The 18,042-nt window shown below is 47.3% G+C and overlaps 1 pseudogene across 1 annotated transcript in view; it reads left to right on the top strand.

Moving 5' to 3' along the window:
• Positions 1 to 844: 844 nt before the first annotated feature.
• Positions 845 to 18,042, top strand: part of LOC308263638 (collagen alpha-5(VI) chain-like) — a 53,253-nt pseudogene continuing 36,055 nt past the window's right edge. The window contains exons 1-5 of the transcript in view: positions 845 to 883; positions 4,406 to 4,601; positions 8,541 to 8,685; positions 10,863 to 11,053; positions 17,410 to 17,607. The product of the transcript in view is annotated as a collagen alpha-5(VI) chain-like (transcript). The remainder of the gene's footprint in view (positions 884 to 4,405; positions 4,602 to 8,540; positions 8,686 to 10,862; positions 11,054 to 17,409; positions 17,608 to 18,042) is intronic.

Here is an 18,042-nt window from a genome sequence, read left to right as displayed (position 1 = left end):
TCACATCATCACAAGAAGGATGAATCCAGAACAGTGAGCTATTCTGGGAGCGAGAGGACAAGTGAGAGTTCCTCTTTGATTGCAGGAGGTTGTTACAATTGTCCTGCTTTACTACTGGCTTACGTGTAACCCATCACTTAAGCTTGTCATAGCTGTGTTAAGTCAACATCGTCTCCACTGTGACCCAAACACCTGAGAGGCCAACTTAGAGGAAGAAGGATTGCATCTCTCCAGGACCCTCCCCATCAGCTCCACCCCTCCTCGGTTCATGGCTGCCCTGTGCAATGACTGGGTGTCGGGAGACATTTGAAATGCAAGCCACAACAATAGGTATGTGTGTAGAGGAGGTAAAGCATAGTATAGGTAGCGTTCAGTACCACCTCTTGTTTTGGGCATCCCCCAGGATGTTCCAAAGTGTCTTGGAATCTATTCCCCATGGGTAAAGGGACTACTGTATTTCAAAGACTTTGAATGGTACTTGGAACTCAATGTTTTTTTAAATTATATGCAGTTGCTTCTGCAGATCCTGCCACTATACAGAACTCTTCACAGGTAGATGCTTAATGAGAGTACCGTAACACTGAAATTGAGTCGGGGTCTCCAAGGAGATAAATTCAACAAAGGAGTGTGGGATTAGGCCTCTTTATTAAAAGCATATCCTTCTTGGTCGAGGTCTGAAGATCGATACTGGGTATCAGTCTGCAGGGTCTCCTGGCAGAGAGGGTAGGTTGGTGGTCAGGGTGGTGAGGAGAGACCCTGGAGGACAGGGTCCTCAGAAAATGGCGCCTGTAACCCAGCAAGACCACAAGATGGCGACTGTGCCTATAACCCTGCAAGGTACAAGATGGCGACTGCACACCGCCACAATGGGGTGACCAAGATGGTGAGTGTGTGACGTCACCAGATCGCGACCAAATGCCATCGCAACGGGGCGACCAAGATGGCCACGGTGATCTAGCAGAGATAGAAAATGGCGGCTGCAGCCCAGCGTGGTAATCCCCGTGCTTGGGAGGCGGAGATAAGAGGATCGCGCAGGTTCGAAGCCAGCCGCACTGGCTTTAAGAGACCCTGTGTCCAAATAAAAAGTATAAAATAGGTCTGGGAATGTAGCCTGGAGGTAGAAGGGCCTCCAGGAACCTCAGTATCACCACCAAAAAAAAAAAAAGGTGGCTTCTTGGAAGATGGTGGCTGGCGAGAAAGTGGCAGCTGGCGGGAGTCCCTAGCCAGTAGGATTTAGGCAGAATGGTGCGGGGAAGGTGGGAACACATAAAAAAGAAGGCCTGGATATAAAGGACTTCTGGCTATTTACCAGACCACTTACAAAAGTTGCTGGGATTGGTCAGGATATTGATTTTTTTTTTCATATTTATTTTTAATTGGTGCACTGTATTCATACATCATAGTGGGATACATACTTTTGTAGACATACATGCACACATTGCCCAGTCAGCCCCCACCCGATCCCCACCCCGTTCTCTCCCTATCCCCCCCTCCTATGCTTGGCTTAGTAGTTGACATCTAGTATTATAGCAATTTATCCAAAATTAAAAATGATAATCTCACATAACAGTTTCATTTGTCTGATACCAAGCTTTTGATGACTTAAAGATAACATTTCAAGATTTCTTTTTGCTTTCTTTCTTACCAGAGAATCTATTTTTTTCTATTTTTTAGGTGAAACTATCATATATATATTTATTTTTCAGAAAAAAAATCTATCCTAATATGGAATATGGACTCTAGGTACCCACATCGATGTTGAAAAAGAACAAAGCTAGAAGATATATATTTTCTGATTTCAAACCATATAAAGCTACAATAATTGAAACAGTGTAGTACTATTCTAAAGGCAGATATATAAACCATTGGAGTTAAATAAAAGCCTAGACCTAAATTCTTCCCTATATTGTCGTTATTTTTGACAAGGTTTCCACGAACATTTGGTGGTAGAAATAATAATCTTTTAACTAAATATTGTTGAAAAATAATAATTACATGGAAAAGAATAAAATTGGACCCTTACCTAATCCCATATACAAATATTAACTCAAAATAGATAAAAGACCTAAATATAAATCTTAAGACTATAAACTTTTAGGAGAAAATCTGGGTCATAAAACCTCACAACATTGAAATTGGCAGTGATTTCTTGGTTATGATTTCAATGGCACAGGCAACAGAAGAGTATACAAACTCCCTAAAAAATAAAAAACATATTGTATATCCAAAGACAATGTAAACAGAGTTAACAGTTACTAATAGAATGGGATAAAATATTTCCAAATGCTATATCTGAAGGTATATTAATATTCCAACTAGAAATCCTAAAAATTAACAACAATAAAGGCAAACAATACCCTTTAGAGATAGGTAAAAGACTAACATAAATAATGAATCTCCACAGATAACCAATCTTAGTTGTCTGTTGGATGGAAAATCTTGTTTCTCTAGTTCTGATGTGTGTTACCTATTTCTTCTTTGTAGTTAATCTCTTTGAGTATTTTCTCTAGTGCTGGTTTTGAAGACATAAATTCCTTCAGTTTCTGTTTGTCATGGAAGCTTCTTATTTCTCCATCTAATTTGATAGAAAGTTTTGCTGGGTAGGAAATTTTTGGCTGGAAGTTGTTTTCTTTCAAAATTGGGAATATGTTACTCCAAGCCCTTCTGGCTCTCATAACTTGGTTTGGGAAGTCTGGAGTGAATCTAATTGGTTTGCCTCTGAATGTCACTTGGCCCTTTGCTTTTGTTGCCTTTAAGATTCTCTGCTTGGCTTCCACATTGGTCATTTTGACAATTATGTGGCGTGGGGATCCTCTTCTCCGATCCTGTCTAAAGGGAGTTCTATAAGTTTCCTGGACCTGCGTATCGACCTCTTGCTCTATGTCTGGAAAATTTTCTGCTATTATTTCCTTGAAGAGATTGTTGATACCTTTGGTTTCACTTTCTTTTCCCTCCTCTATTCCAATTATTCTTAGGTTAGCTCTCTTAAAATGAGCCCATATTTCTTCAATATCAGATTCCTGCTGTCGGATATTTTTTCCTAGATTAGAAACTATGCGTTCATTTTTGGAATGATCATCTTCTAAGAGCGAGATTCTGTTCTCCATGTGTTGTAATCGGTTGTTTGTGCTTTGAATTGAGGCCTTTACTTCATTAATTGCATCCTTTATCTCTTTTTGGCTCTCTCTGAGTTCTTTTTGAAGCACCTCTATTATTTCTACAGTTATTTTCCTGATTTGATCTTCTAGAAATCTCTGATTTTCTGTTTTATTGGGTTCTGATGTTGTGGTGTTGTGAGCATTTATTGCTCCAGTATTATTCCTCTTTCCCATGATTTCAGAAGTTTGTGCCTTCTCTGGGTTCTTCCCTTGGGTCACTATGACTTCACTTAAGGTGCTCTAGATCTCGAGTCAGTAGTATCTCAGACCCCACTACTCCTTTACTGGGTTGTATCACAGAGTCTCCGACCCAGAGAGTCGATAGAGGCTGCTTTAGACCGTGGGGGGTGCCGGGTTGCACGTTCTCCTCTGGTGTGATATCTCTGCCACCGCCCCTCTCCCACTGGGTCAAGTCCCAGTGAGTACAGTACTGGGATTTCTCTGCTGTGGCCCGCAATTTGACTCACTGTTCTTGAGTACGCAGATGTAGCTGTAGTGAATTCGGTGCTGCTGCCGCCGGTGGCAATATGGCGCCGCTGCTACGCCCTCGGCTGTTGGGCTGGCGTTTTTGTTTTTTTTTTGGTTTTGATTTCCACTCTGAATCCCTGCAGCGTGTGCTGAGCTCAGACACTGGGAGCTTTAGATGTCCTCCGCGCCGAGAAATCCCGCCTGGCTGTTCCGCAGCGGCTCCCCTCGGCTTGCTGTGGCCGTCCCGTGAATTCGCCGGCAGTATGGCGCTGCTGCCGCGTCTGCCGCGTCCTCGGGCGTGAGGATCTCCTCTGTGGCTCTGTTCTCAGTCCGCTTTCTCTCTGGAGCCTGGTGATTTTTTTGTTTCTCTGGTGATGTTGTTTTCTGGCTTTGGAAGGCGCTGATTTTGTGGTAATGGATATTTGTTGTTAGCGGGGCTCTTAAGCCCCGCTTTTCTCGGTCGCCATCTTCCCGGAAGTCATGGTCAGGATATTGAAATCAGAAGTACTGTTCTTGGGCCGCTGTGACTCACTATCCAATCAGTGCTGAGGCCATACCCTATTGCAATAGAAACAAAGGCGCTCAGGGCATAAGTCTTTCGCTAGACCCAGAAGAGTCTGGAAATTAGCGAGGAGACAGTCCAGCGGGGACTGGGAATCTATTTTGGAATTTTGGCTTCCCATAATTGGTCCATGGGAAACAGGCATCCCTATTTTTCCTGATCAGTGTCTGGAAATGGGGCCAAGAGAGCGAGAGGGACATCTCCATTCCCTTCTCAGGGCCAGCGGAAGCAAGAGGGTGAGAGGGTTTTTCTCCACTCCCTTCTCAAGGCCGGAGGACAAGCTGGTTGTCCTGGAGGCAACAGTGATGCAGCTGCTCGTGTGGTAAACAGAGAAGCTGGAGGCAAGAAGCCGGAAGGCAGGGGCCCACTGACCAGGGGAAGGGACGGGAACTTCCCCTGTCCGAAAGAAAGTGGTCGGTCCAATTAAGGGTCGGAGAGTCTGGGACTCAGGGAGGGTGTACAACAACAAAAAAAGAGAAAAAAAAGTCCCCCCCGCATTTCGTACACCAAATGTAATGTTGAAATCGAGTCAGGGGTCACAAAGGCGGTAAATCCAGCAAAGGAGTATGGGATTAGGCCTCTTTATTAAAGGAACGTCGCTCCTGGTCAAGGTCTGAAGATCCATGCTGGGTATTGGTCTGCAGAGCTGCATGGCAGAGAGGAAGTGAGGGTATTTATGTAGCCGGGGTCGTGGGGTGGAGCTGGTGGCGTGGGAATGCCAGCCCTCTCGCGACCTCTGGAGTCTCACAGTACCTGGAGTCTGCCCTCAATGTCGGGAGTCTTGTGGCATCTCCACTCTGGCTTCCGGGGTTCCGCCTCCTGTCCCTGCTGCAGAGTCCTGTGGGAACTTACCATCAATCTCTGCTTTGGGACAGGGGATTTTCTACAATATTCCCGATCCCCATTTGATGCCATGAATTATTAAGAAAGTTTAGGTTTCAGCCAGGTGTGGTGGCACACCCTTGTAATCCCAGTACTTGGGAGGCTGAGACAAGAGGATCACAGGTTCAAGGATAAACTCAGCAAGTTACAGACAGACCCCGTTTCAACATAAAAAATAAAAAGGGCTGGGGGTGTAACATGGGGGGTGGTGGAATGCCCCTCTTCAGAAAGAGAAGTTTAGGCTCAAAGATTAGCAGACATGACCTCTCACGAGAAGTAAGCCATGCTGAATAAGAATGGTGGAAATGGACATTCTTGTCTTGTTCCTAATATTAGAGAAAATGATTTCAGCTTTTCCTCATTAAATGTGGTGTTACCTGTGGGTTTGTCATATGTTGTGTTGAGAAACATCTCTTGAGAGTTTCCATCGTGAAGGTACGTTGAATTTTATCAACTGCTTCCCTCACATCTGTTGAGATGATCATATGGTTTCTATCCTTGATTCTATTGATATGATGCTTCATATTTGTTGCTTGGTATATGTCAAACCATCCTTGCATGATAAATCCCACTTGACTTCTAACATATAGGCACTGGTAGAAAATTTCTTAGCAAGACCCCACTCCAAAGCTCAGGAAATAAAACTGAAAATCAATAAATGGAATGGCATCAAATTAAAAAGCTTCTGTGCAGCCAAGAAAATAAGTTTAAAGAGAGAGCCTACAGAATGGAAGAAAATCGTTTCTGGACACTCCTCTGAGAGAGGACTACTATTTAGAATATATAAAGAACTAAAAATACTAGAAAGTTCATATGATCTAATGAAAAAATAGACAAGTGAACTGAACAGATACTTCTCAAAAAAAAGAAGTACGAGTCACCAAAAAATATGTGAAAAGATATCCAGCATCATTAGCAACCAGGGAAATGCAAATAAAAATTACCCTGAAATTTCATCTAACTCCAATTAGAATAGCAAACATCAAGAGTATAAACAATAGTAAGTACTGGCAAGGATGTGGGGAAACAGGAACTCTTACGCACTGTTGGTTGGATCATAAAATAGTTAAAAAACCATGGCGATTAGAATGGAGTTTCCTCAAAAAGACTAGGAGTAAAACTACCGTATGACCCAGCTAAATTACTCCTCAGACTCTTTCCAAAAGAATTAGTCAGACCACTCTAGTAATCCACACACACCCGCGTTTATAGCAGCACAATTCACAACAGTCAAATTATGGAACTAACCTAGGTGTCCATCAGCAGAGGAATGGATGCAGAAAATGTGGTGGACACACACCATGGAGTTTTATTTTGCCATAAAGAAGAAAAAAACATTCATTTTCAGGAAAATGCATGGAACTAGAAATATTTTGCTAAGTGAGATCAGCTGGTCTCAGTGAGTCAAGGGCTGTCTGTGGTCACTCATCTGTAGAAGCTAGAGAGAAAAAATAGAAAACAAGATATTTCAGGTAAACGAGAAGAGAGGGAGAGGGAGAGAGAGAGAGAGAGAGAGAGAGAGAGAGAGAGAGAGAGAGCAGTGGAATAGTGGAAGAGGAAAGGGGGAAGGAAAGGAGGAGTGGAAAAGGAGGCTTGATGAGGAAAGCAATTCAAATACTGCTCTGTCTGTACATGAAGTCCCCATACCAATCTCACTAACATGTAGGGGCCGGGGGCAGTGGGGTGGGCCTGGAGGGAACGCTGTGTGCGTGTGTGTTCCTATCATGTTGAACCTCACTATGATGTATATAGTATGGGGAGGGGAAAAGGACTGAGAAAAGAAACAGCTCGAATAATACAATGGTAATTTATGAAGATATTCGTACCCACTTTACTGACTTGCATGGAGGAGGATGGGGGATGTAGGGGGATGTGAAAGGAAACGCACCAGGAGTGTGTGCAGAGATGTTGGGATCACACCGAGCCTCACTATGAGGTGTAATTTCAGCCCGCTAATAAAATTATTAAACGAAGAAGAAAAGCGTACAATGGATTTTTAACAGGAAGCCTCAATTCCTGCCCCCATGGTGTGCTGGTAAAGTCACAGGCACAGAGCATGCAGAGGTTAATCGAGGCAGAAGAGTGTGAAATAGAACTGGGAAATTCAGTCGAACAAAAAGAGAATAAATAAAAGACTTGTCGGGGCAGTCACGCCCTGCGGCGTTAGAGCGCATCCCCAGACGACCTGACCAGCAGGGCTTTGAGATACTGAGTAATGATCAGACATTCACTGGTGGAGCCATCGTTAAGAGAACTTTCTGACTGTCGGGAAAATTCCTGGCACATGGATCTTTCCAGGATAAAGGTATATGGTGTTTGTTCATAGAAAAGGGTTTAGATAATACCTTCCCTTGCCTCGATTCAGGAAATTATTCTATTATTTAACTGATCAGAAACCAGATGATGCCTAAAAACTCAAGCACAGTGTAGCAAGGATATAAATAAGTTACGTTATCACTTAGCCTCACATGGACATGAGTGAACGTTTTCAGACTTGTGGCTTTCCTTAAAAGAGACGTTATCAGCATAACCCTCGAGTTTTCACTGTATGGTCACTGTGTACGTATAATGAGGTGTCACTTTCTTGTGTGTGTGTGTGTTTGGGGTGGGTACTGGGGGGTTGAACCTCCGAGCTTCACCCCAGCCCTTTTTCTGGTTGTTTGTCTTGGAAACAGGGTCTCACTAGGTTGCTGAGAGCCTTGCTAAGCTGCTGAGGTTGGTCCTAAACCTGAGACCTTCCTGTCTCAGCCTCCCGAGTATTGGGATGACAGGTGTGTGCTACCACGCCAGGCCCAGGGTGCCACTTTATTTATGTAAACCTCATTGGGTTGGTGAGGGTAGTGGTGGTCAAGATGTACCCACCCTGCAGAGAACTCTGTTTTTCAGTCAGTAGAGTAAAAGAATGTTTCAGAATTATTTCCCTGGGGTGTTGGGAAAAAAAAAAAAAAGAACCAAAAGGATTTCACCTGTTTGGAATGATGAAATCTGAAGTTTGTCCTTGACTGGTAAAAATGTTCTTCCTTTTTATAAATTTTCCTCCAAGTTTTTTGGGTTGAGAAAATGGGTTATAGTTAGGACATTAAAATGATGTGAGCTTAAATTTCACTTGTATTATATTTCCTACACATTTAGATGTGAGAAGCATTCAGAATCCTATGAATTCCCCTTGAACACAAAAACTTCCTGTCCATTCATTGAAGTAACCTGATAAACTTCTGTGATGGTCAAAGAGAAATCCATCGATTTGTACTTATTTCTTCTTCTAATTCTCTCTTGTCTCTGTTGAATTATTTTTTATTTAGGGAACGGATTCAGCCCAACACAGAAATCTCAGGTATATGCAGCTTAACAAATGACACCAAGTATAATTAGAGCTGTCCTGGCGACATATAAGATATGACTTGGTAATCAGATATTCGCAGTGGAATTAACGTTGAGAACTTGGGACTCCTCCTTCTAACATCCTTTAGGGACCTCTTCCCACAAGTACCCTGCGGATGCTCGGCAGATGTTTGGTGATTCGGGAATGAACAAGGGTGAAGAATTTGGACATGTAAACACAGACCCTGAGTTGCTCAATAAGTCACATGGGAAAGAAGCTTCCCCAAGAACCAAGTAGAATAAGCAGGAAAAGGCCCCAGCGTGTTGAGTAGTTTTTAAATTTTGTGTTGGTGCATTGTAGTCGTACATCTCATAGTTTTGTAATCCATTCATCTTTTGATGGTCCTCCCGTCTCAGGTTCCCAAGTACTGGGATTATTCACACACACCACCATGCCCACTAGACTCCAGCTTCTCCTCCTCCTCCTCCTCCTCCTCCTCCTCCTTCTTCTTCTTCTTCTTCGTCTTCGTCTTCTTCTTCTTTTTGGTGGTACTGGGGTTTCTGGAAGCCCTTCTACCTCCGGGCTACACTCCCAGACCTATTTTATACTTTTTTATTTTTGGAAACAGGGTCTCTGAAGCCAGCATGACTGGCTTCAAACCTGCGCCATCCTCCTGTCTCCGCCTCCCAAGCATGGGGATGACAAGCGTGCGCCACCATGCTTAGCTGACTCCAGCTTCTTAATTTCTTAGGCCTCAGCACTACTCTGCTTCTTTTCCTCTGGTGACCAAAGACATGTTTTCTGCTAGAACTTGGACAAGACGTGAGGCTCGTCCACATGGAAGAGCGAGTCTTTATGTCTGAAACCAGGCTTTCAGGGTGTTCCACAGAACACTAATTGTGTAAGCCAGTAACTGTTTTCCTTTTTGTCTTTCATTCATAAGGAAAGAATGGTACAAGGGGAAAGTGGTTTTTCTAGAGAGAGGGTATAATCGCTCCTCTTTGGAACATTAAAAAAAAAATAAGAAAGAGAAAAAAATTCTAACTTCAACTCCAACTTCCTTCTCCTCATCCTTTGGAGCCAGTTCTTCCTGAGACATGCTTAGAAACTTCCCAATTAACTTCAAAAGCAGCCCCAGAATCTGGAGCCTGGCCCTTGCTAAGCTAGGGTGAGCCCCCACCACTCGTGTGTTTTCTTGTGTTTTATTTTAGTGGTGCTAGGGACTGAGCGCAGGGGCATTCTATACCTGAGCTATACCTCCAGCTCTTTTCATTTTTATTTTTACTTTGTTTATTTATTTTTGATGGTACTGGGGTTCCTGGAAGCCCTTCTACCTGCGGGCTACACTCCCAGACCTATTTTATACTTTAAAAATTTTTTAAAACAGGGTATCTTAGCCAGCGTGGCTGGCTTCTAACCTGCGCGATCCTCCTGTCTCAGCCTCCCAAGCACGGGGATGACAAGCGTGCGCCACCACGCCCGGCTCTTTTTATTTTGAAACAGGGTCTCACTAAGTTGCTGAGGGCTTTGTTAACTTGTTGAGGCTGGCCTTGAACCGGCAATCCTCCTGTCTTAGCCTCCCAAGTACTGGGATTATAAGCTGTGCACCATTTGACTTGGCCTCTTGATCTTTTAATAAACATTCATCAGTGAAAGTAATGTCATCATATCTCTTTGTGGACATATATTTGTGTAATATAAAATATATGTAATAAATTTAATATGAAATATGAAATTTAACATAAAGTATAAAATTATCTGATATAAATCTATGTAATATAAAATTTCAACCCTGAGTGCACACATTTCCATGAAGGCTAAGTCATAAACAAATATAAATATTAAGCCATTCATATAAAAATAGACAACACCCTTGCAGTTCTTCACTACAACCTAAGCACTAAAATCACACGTTCATTTTGATGTTGTCTCCATCTCCCCGTGTGGTCCTTCCTGAAGTTGCTGGATAGAAAGAACTCCGGCTACATTTTGTCGGGTTTGGTGACACACACCTATAATTCCAGGACTTGGGAGGCTGAGACAGGAGGATCACAGATTTGAGCCCAGCCTCAGCCATATAGTGAGACCTTTGGCAACTGTTTCAGAATAAAAACCGTTTCCAAATTAAAAAAATAAAAAAATTAGGGCTGTAGCTCAGAGTTAGAAAGCCCCTGGGTTTAACACCCAGTACCACAAAACACAACAAAAAACCGCTGCCTTTTGGCCCCTTACTGTCCCTCTTCCACCGGCTCCCCTTGGGGTACTGCCCCAACCGGGGGGTCTACTCCGGTTCCCTGTGGCTGACTCTGAGGGGCCGTAAACCTCGCAGCCACACGGTGAGTCCTCAGCTCAAATTGCAGCCTTGACCTCAGCCCAGCTATGATGAAGATGGACCTCCTTTTCTGAGAACTCTGCTTTCTCAAGTTCATTTGGCAGCCCCCTGCTTCCCCCAAACCCGGGGCTTACACAGTGTGGACAAAGCCAAGAAAGAGCTGGGAGTCTGCAGACACCCTCGAGATCTGCAGAGTTCAAAGGCCCCGGGGCAGAGCAGCAGGCCGCGGGGGCGACTGCAGAGTGCGGGAGTGCACGCCGGCTTGCTGGGGCCTGCCGGGCTTCCCCAGAGCTCCATCCACGACCTTGGCTACTGTGGCCCGGCGCTTGGTGCAGCCCCTCTGGAGAGCTGGGGGCGGTCTCCAGGGTCCCAAGTGTCTCTAGACCCTGGGGCATCTCGGCGAGTGTTGGGCGCAGCCTGGGCACCGAGATGGGAGGACAGGGAAACCCAGGTCAGGTCTGGGTGTGAATGTGAATCTCTCTCTCTTGAGATTTTTTGCCCCAGATAAGTGCCCTAAAATCCAGGCTCAAAGGAATTGTGCAAATGCTCGAGGCTAAAGTTCTGAAAAGCTGGACTCTTTGAGCTGGGAAGGGCCTTGGAGCCATGCTGTTGCAGGCGTGGTCCGGACCCTCAGCAACTGGCGCTCTCTGGAAACCTGGTAGAAATGCAAATTCGTACATAGCCAGGTGTTGTGGTGCGCGTCTATAATCCCAGGACTGGGAAGGTGGAGACAGGAAGATGGCATGTGTGAAGCCAGCTGCAGCAGTTAAATGAGACCCTGTTTCAACATAAGAAATAAAAAGGGTTGGAGGTGTAGCTCAGCGGTAGAGTGCCCTAGGGGTCAGTCCCCAGTACCACACACACACACACACACGCATGTGCGTGCGCACACACACACACACACACACACACACACACACATACACACACGCCAATTCACGAGCACCAGCCACTGCAGACCTGCTGGACCAGCGTCTCTGTGGATGGGAATCAGACACTTGAGGTTAAAGAATCCTCCCAAGGATTCGATGCATCTCGAGTTTGAGAAGCAGCCCTCGAGGTGGCATTTCGTCTAACACGGGGGCCCCTCACTCCAATGCGGGGGCTCCAAGTAAGCAGTAATCGATGGGCAGAGAAGCGGTGAGCCATAAGGCAAGAGACCCTGGCCCCATAAGACAAAAACCTTGAAACATTCATGGTCTGTGATTTTGTTTCCTACCATAAACTGTGAGCGGTGAGATTTCCTCCAAACAGCACCCAAGGCTGCTCTGCACAGGACTCTAAAGAAGGTTCTTCCCAGAGCGGAGGGAATTACACGCTCTCAGTCTCCAGACCGGAGGCGCGCTATTTCTTTAACCAGGATCTTTGTACTTTAATGTAGTGTTTGATGCTTCACAGGGTTTTGATAGCTGCTCTGCATTGCAGCTGCTTCCTATGACGTTAATTTCTGTTGTTATTAACCCAGAGTGCCAGGTTGGGTCATTTGCAAGACATAGATTTTTTTTGTGTGTGGTACTGGGGATGGAACCCAGGGGCATTCTACCTCCGAGCTACACCCACAGCCCTGTTTTTTATTCTTTATTTTTTTATTAATTTATTTTTTAAATTGGTGCATTGTAGTCATATATCAATCACATTGGAGTACAAGACTTGAGAGGATATACAAGCACACATCATCCAATTAGCTCTCATCCAGCCCCCATCCCATTCCCTCCCCCTCCCTCGATCCCATGCTTCTTTGGTGATTAACTTTGATACATTTGTTTATGTACCTCCTGCGTTTTATTTTTATTTATATTTATTTATTTATTTATTTTGGTGGTACTGGGGTTCCTGGAAGCCCTTCTTCTTCCGGGCTACACTCCCAGACCTATTTTATATTTTTGAAACAGGGTCTCTTACGCCAGCGTGGCTGGCTTCGAACCTGCGCGATCCTCCTGTTTCCACCTCCCAAGCGCGGGGATTACAAGCGTGCGCCACCATGCCTGACTTTACCTCCTGCGTTTTTTTTTTGTTGTTGTTTTTTTTTTTTTTTTTTTTTTTTTTGGTACTGGGGTTCCTGGAAGCCCTTCTACATCCGGGCTACACTCCCAGACCTACTTTTACATTTTTGTTTGGAAACAGGGTCTCCTAAGCCAGCGCGCGCGGCTGGCTTCGAACCTGCGCGATCCTCCTGTCTCTGCCTCTCAAGCGCGGGGATTTCAAGCGTGCGCCACCACGCCCGGCTACTTCCTGCATTTTAAAGAGGCTCCGTCTTCCACTATTCTATACCCTCTGATTGGTCACATTAGTTGCTTCACTATAGGGCCCTTTCTATAGCTCGACCTATTCCTGTTGCCCCTTTCCTCCTAGTTATTGCTGATTAGGGGAAGCATCTGATTTATATTTTTCTGCGATATTTCTCTGTGCATTCTGCGTTGCAAATACTGATCCCACTCTTGATGGCCCCAGTAGTGGCCTGGCTACTTGGACTGATCCAGACCTTACTGGCTCAAGCAGCGGCCTTGCCTCATGGGCGGTCCCAGTTCTGGTCTCGCTGGCCCCCACACCAGCCTAACCACTCAGCTGGCTTCGATCATGACCTCGGAGGCTGCAGTAGTGGCCTGGTCTCACGGCAGGCTCTGATGCTGGCCATTGGCCCCAGCACCAGCCTAACCCCTTGGCAGGATTCCAATCCCGGCCTTGGAGGCCCCAGCACTGGCCTTACCTCATGGCAGGCTCCAATACCGGCCTCGCTGGCCCCAGCACCGGCCTAACCCCTCGGCAGGCTCTGATCCCAGCGTTGGAGGCCCCAGCACTGGCCTTGCCTCACAGCAGGATCTGATGCCGGCCTCGCTAGCCCCAGCACCGGCCTAACCCCTCGGCAGGCTCTTATCCTGGCCTCGGAGAACCCCAGTAATGGCCTTGCCTCACGTCAGGCTCCGATCCCGGCCTCGCTGGCCCCAGCACCGGCCTTGCCTCACAGCAGGCTCCGATGCCGGCCTCGCTGGCCCCAGCACCAGCCTAACCCCTTGGAAGGCTCCGATCCTGGCCTCGGAGGCCCCAGCACCGACCTTGCCTCACAGCAGGCTCAGATGCCAGCCTCGCTGGCCCCAGAACCAGCCTAACCCCTCGGCAGGCTCCAATCCCGGCTTCGGAGGCCCCAGTACCGGCCTTGCCTCACGGCAGGCTCCGGTGCCGGCCTCGCTGGCCCCAGCACCGGCCTAACCCCTCGGCAGGCTCTTATCCTGGCCTCGGAGGCCCCAGTACCTGCCTTGCCTCACAGCAGGCTCCGAAGCTGGCCTCGCTGGCCCCAGCACTGGCCTAACCCCTTGGCAGGCTACGATCCCGGCCTTGGAGGCCCCAGCACTGGCCTTGCCTCATGGCAGGCTCCGATGCTGGCCTCGCTGGCCCCAGCACCAGCCTAACCCCTCAGCAGGCTCTTATCCTGGCCTCGGAGAACCCCAGTACCGGCCTTGCCTCACGTCAGGCTCCGATCCCGGCCTCGCTGGCCCCAGAACCGGCCTTGCCTCACGGCAGGCTCTGATGCCGGCCTCGCTGGCCCCAGCACTGGCCTAACCCCTTGGCAGGCTCCGAGCCCGGCCTCGGAGGCCCCAGAACCGGCCTTGCCTCACGGCAGGCTCTGATGCCGGCCTTGCTGCCCCCAGCACTGGCCTAACCCCTCAGCAGGCTCTGATCCTGGCCTTGGAGGCCCCAGCACCAGCCTTGCCTCACGGCAGGCTCCGATGCCGGCCTCGCTGGCCCCAGCATCTTTCTAACCCCTCGGCAGGCTCCAATCCCGGCCTCAGAGGCCTCAGTAGTGGCCTTGCCTCACGGCAAGCTCCGATGTAGGCCATTGGCCCTGGCACCCGCCTAACCCCTCAGCAGGCTCCGATCACTGTCTCTGGGGTTATTATTTCAAAGGTTCCAGGTGTAATGTATCAGATCTCTGCCTCCCCTGAGTGCTGGCCACTGCCATTGCCACTGCCTCTACCATTTCAAATCCTTCCCAGGCTCTTTTTCCACTCTGAATGTTGTCCAGTGTTCCTAAGCATGTGTGACGGTAGCATTCGACATTTGGTGTAATTTCTCCAAAAAAATAAGGTTGGTAGGATCCGGTTTCTGCTTCTCCTGAATCCAAGTCTCCACCGCCATCGCAGAGACCTTGACCTCTTTCAACACCGCTTTTCTCCTTGGTCTCCGCTAAACTCTCTCCTTACAGGTGATGTCCAAGATTCTTAATATAGAGAAACAGCAGTCCTCCTTCACGGGGAATTTTTCCATAAGTTCCAGTGCATTTAGATAAGTTTTGTCTGCATCTCCAGTGTCCTGGCATCCGCAACGGCTTTCTTAACTCTTCTCTGATATTTTTCTTTTTCTTTTCCTTTTTTTTTTTTTTTTTAATAAGAGAAGACAGTATATGTGGTTTGAGGAGGTAGTGGGATCAGGCACTCACTCAGTAGCACTGTAACCTGGTTGGTTTCCCCATGGGTCCAGGGTGCTCCGCACTACTCCGCCTGGGGCCCAGGGTCCTGTGACCCGAGCCCGGCTGGCGTGCCCCGCGCGACCCCCGCCTGGAACCCAGGGTACTGGGCCCGGTGTCTCCAGGGGTCTGGTGTGCTATGCGCAGTTCGGCCCAGGGCCCAGAGTCCTGTGACCCGGGCCCCGGCTGGCGTGCCCCGCCTGACCCCCGTCCGGGTTCCAGGGTACTGGGCCCCTTATTCTTATTTTGAAACAGGTTCTCACTGAATTGCAAAGGGCCTCGCTGAGTAGCTGAGGCTGTCCGTGAACCGCGATCCTCCCGTCTCAGCCTCCCGAATGCTGGGATGACAAGCGTGCGTTGCCACGCCCAGTGGCAACAGATAGATTTGCTTTATGAATTCTGAAAACAAAATCCTCAGGAAAAATTTATGATGGCAAGATCTATGTTTTAATGGTTGTCTTTGAGTCTTAGGGAGCTACAATTTGTAAGTAGAATAAGTGGGATCCTGAGATTCCCTATGAGCTAGTGTAGAAGAGACAATTCTTAAGGTTCTAAGTCATTTCTTCAGCGGGGCAGGCTCCTTCGTCATCACTGCCGAGACCTTGACTCATGAAATATTTGATGGATGATGGTTGCCAGTTGCATTCTTGTTATTTTTCTTATTTATTTATTTATTGTACTGTGGATTGAACTCAGGGATTTTCTACTTCCTTTCTTCTAACCTTCTACTCTTAGCCCTTTTTACCTCTTTTGTTTTGAAACAGGGTCTCGCTAGGTTTCTGAGAGTCTCACTAGGTTGCTGAGGCTGGTCATGGGACGTGCGATCCTCCTGTCTCAGCCTTCCAGGTACTGGGATGACAGGTGGGCACCATATACTCAGTTTATCTTCCTCTTTGGTAGCTTAACTTAAATATTAAGTCTAAATTCCACTACTGACTTACTCTGAAACTCTGGTTCAGATTTCTTTACAGATATTTCTCAGTTTTCCTCTCTTGTCATTGGGTAGATAAAGGATGTAGAGTTTTGATACGTTCTATAATCTGTCTTTGCCAGAATTACTCCTAAGTATTTCCTCAGAGCCCCTTACTCGTCACAGGCTATGACACTGACTCGTTATTATTATACCAGAGCATAGAGAAGTCAGTACAATAATCATGCATTATCTATGTATATTTTACATTTAAATATCTGGGGATAAAAGGCTAGTTCATAGATTGCAAGAGCTAATTGCTGTTTTGTTTGAAAACATCTTTGGATGTCAGTAAAATTGGGAGCTGTTCCTCGGAATGGCACAGGCCTGTGAAGATAGTTCTCCACTATAAATATGTTGATTCGGAGCTGCAGATACAGCTTGTTTAGAAGTTTTCCATCAGCAGATGCTCAGTACAGTCCTACAGTGAAGTGTAAGGTTGACGGCAAATGTTTTCATGGCATTTCATGATGAACTTTGGCTCCAAGTTCAAATCCCCTTCCAAAAGGGGTTTGGAAGCATTTTCCCCTTTGATTTCCAGTGATTTTCTTGAACCACTGAAGCAGAGCCCTCTAGGAGGGCGTCTTCTCTCGGGATGTATCCTTCCCTGGGTGTTGCAGTTTGCTTTGAAGACGCCCCAGCCAGCCTCCTAAGATCTCAGCTCGAGGTGCACAGGAACAGGAAGAGGCCCTGGGCAAAGTCCGGATCAGAGGTACAAATGGGCCGGCTAGTGGCCGGTGTGGCCCTGGCCCGGCTTTGCTCTGTGATACTGCCCTGGCTCCTCTTACCTGTTTGAAATCTCCTCCTCCGGGCCATTCCTTGGGGCCATTTGGCAACTCAAGACGTGGTCAGCTTCTCATCTTTCAGTGGCCCCAGGGGGCGTCTCAAGTCTTCCCTTAGCATGGAATAATTCACTTGGTAAATTTTTGCATCATGTGCACGTGTGTTACTAGGTGTTAGGCTTTGAAGTCAGACCATTCCCCAGACCTCCCGCAGTAGACAAGGCCGCCATGGTGTGGGCGGGGCCTGGTTGCTGGGCGGGGCCCTGGGGGGCGGGGCCAGGGACGATGTTTCCAGTTCTCCCCGGGTGCCCCAGCTGATAACCAGCTCCCATCTTCCTCTTCGTTTCTTTAAAGTGTGTGTGTGTGTGTGTGTGTGTGTGTGTGTGTGTGCGCGCGCGCGCGCACGTGTCGCAGCTGTAGGAACCCGCCAGTGAAAGGGGAGCAGAGGCGCCGAGGATGATTTCACATCAGTGTCTCCAGTGCAAGCTGACAGCTGCGAGGACAATACCAGCTCCCTGGACCCCGACGTGGCCCAGCCCAGCGTGGCCGGGGACAGCTGCAGGAGGGACTTGCATTCGGGATCGCCGTCAGGAGGCCTCCTGGAGCCTCCGAGATGGGAGGCCCTCCGCTCCCGCCTGGGGGAGACCTCAGGGACGTTTCACTGGGAAAGTGCCCCTGCCCTGAAATGGTTCTTAATACATTTCTATCTCTTACAAATCATAAAATAAAATTGATTATTATTGTAATCCCCGCGCTTGGGAGGCAGAGACAGGAGGATCGCGCAGGTTCAAAGCCAGCCGCGCGCGCTGGCTTAGGAGACCCTGTTTCCAAATAAAAATGTTAAAATAGGTCTGGGAGTGTAGCCCGGAGGTAGAAGGGCTTCCAGGAACCCCAGTACCACAAAAAATTTGATTATTATTATTATTTTAAAATTGATTATTTTGAAAGATTAAAAAAAAGGTGGGTGGGCTGGGGATGTAGTTTAGTGGTAGAGCGTCCTTGGGGTCCATCCCCAGTACCCCTCCTCCCACAAAATTAGCTGGGCGCTGTTGTGGTGCACACCTGTAATCCCAATTCTTGAGAAGCTGAAACAGAAGGATCCCA

Source organism: Muscardinus avellanarius (genome assembly GCF_963383645.1).
Source record: "Muscardinus avellanarius genome assembly, chromosome: 5".
Taxonomy (NCBI): Eukaryota; Metazoa; Chordata; class Mammalia; order Rodentia; family Gliridae; genus Muscardinus; species Muscardinus avellanarius.
Note: the sequence above shows the minus strand (reverse complement) of the source record. Positions and strands in the feature narration are given on the sequence as shown.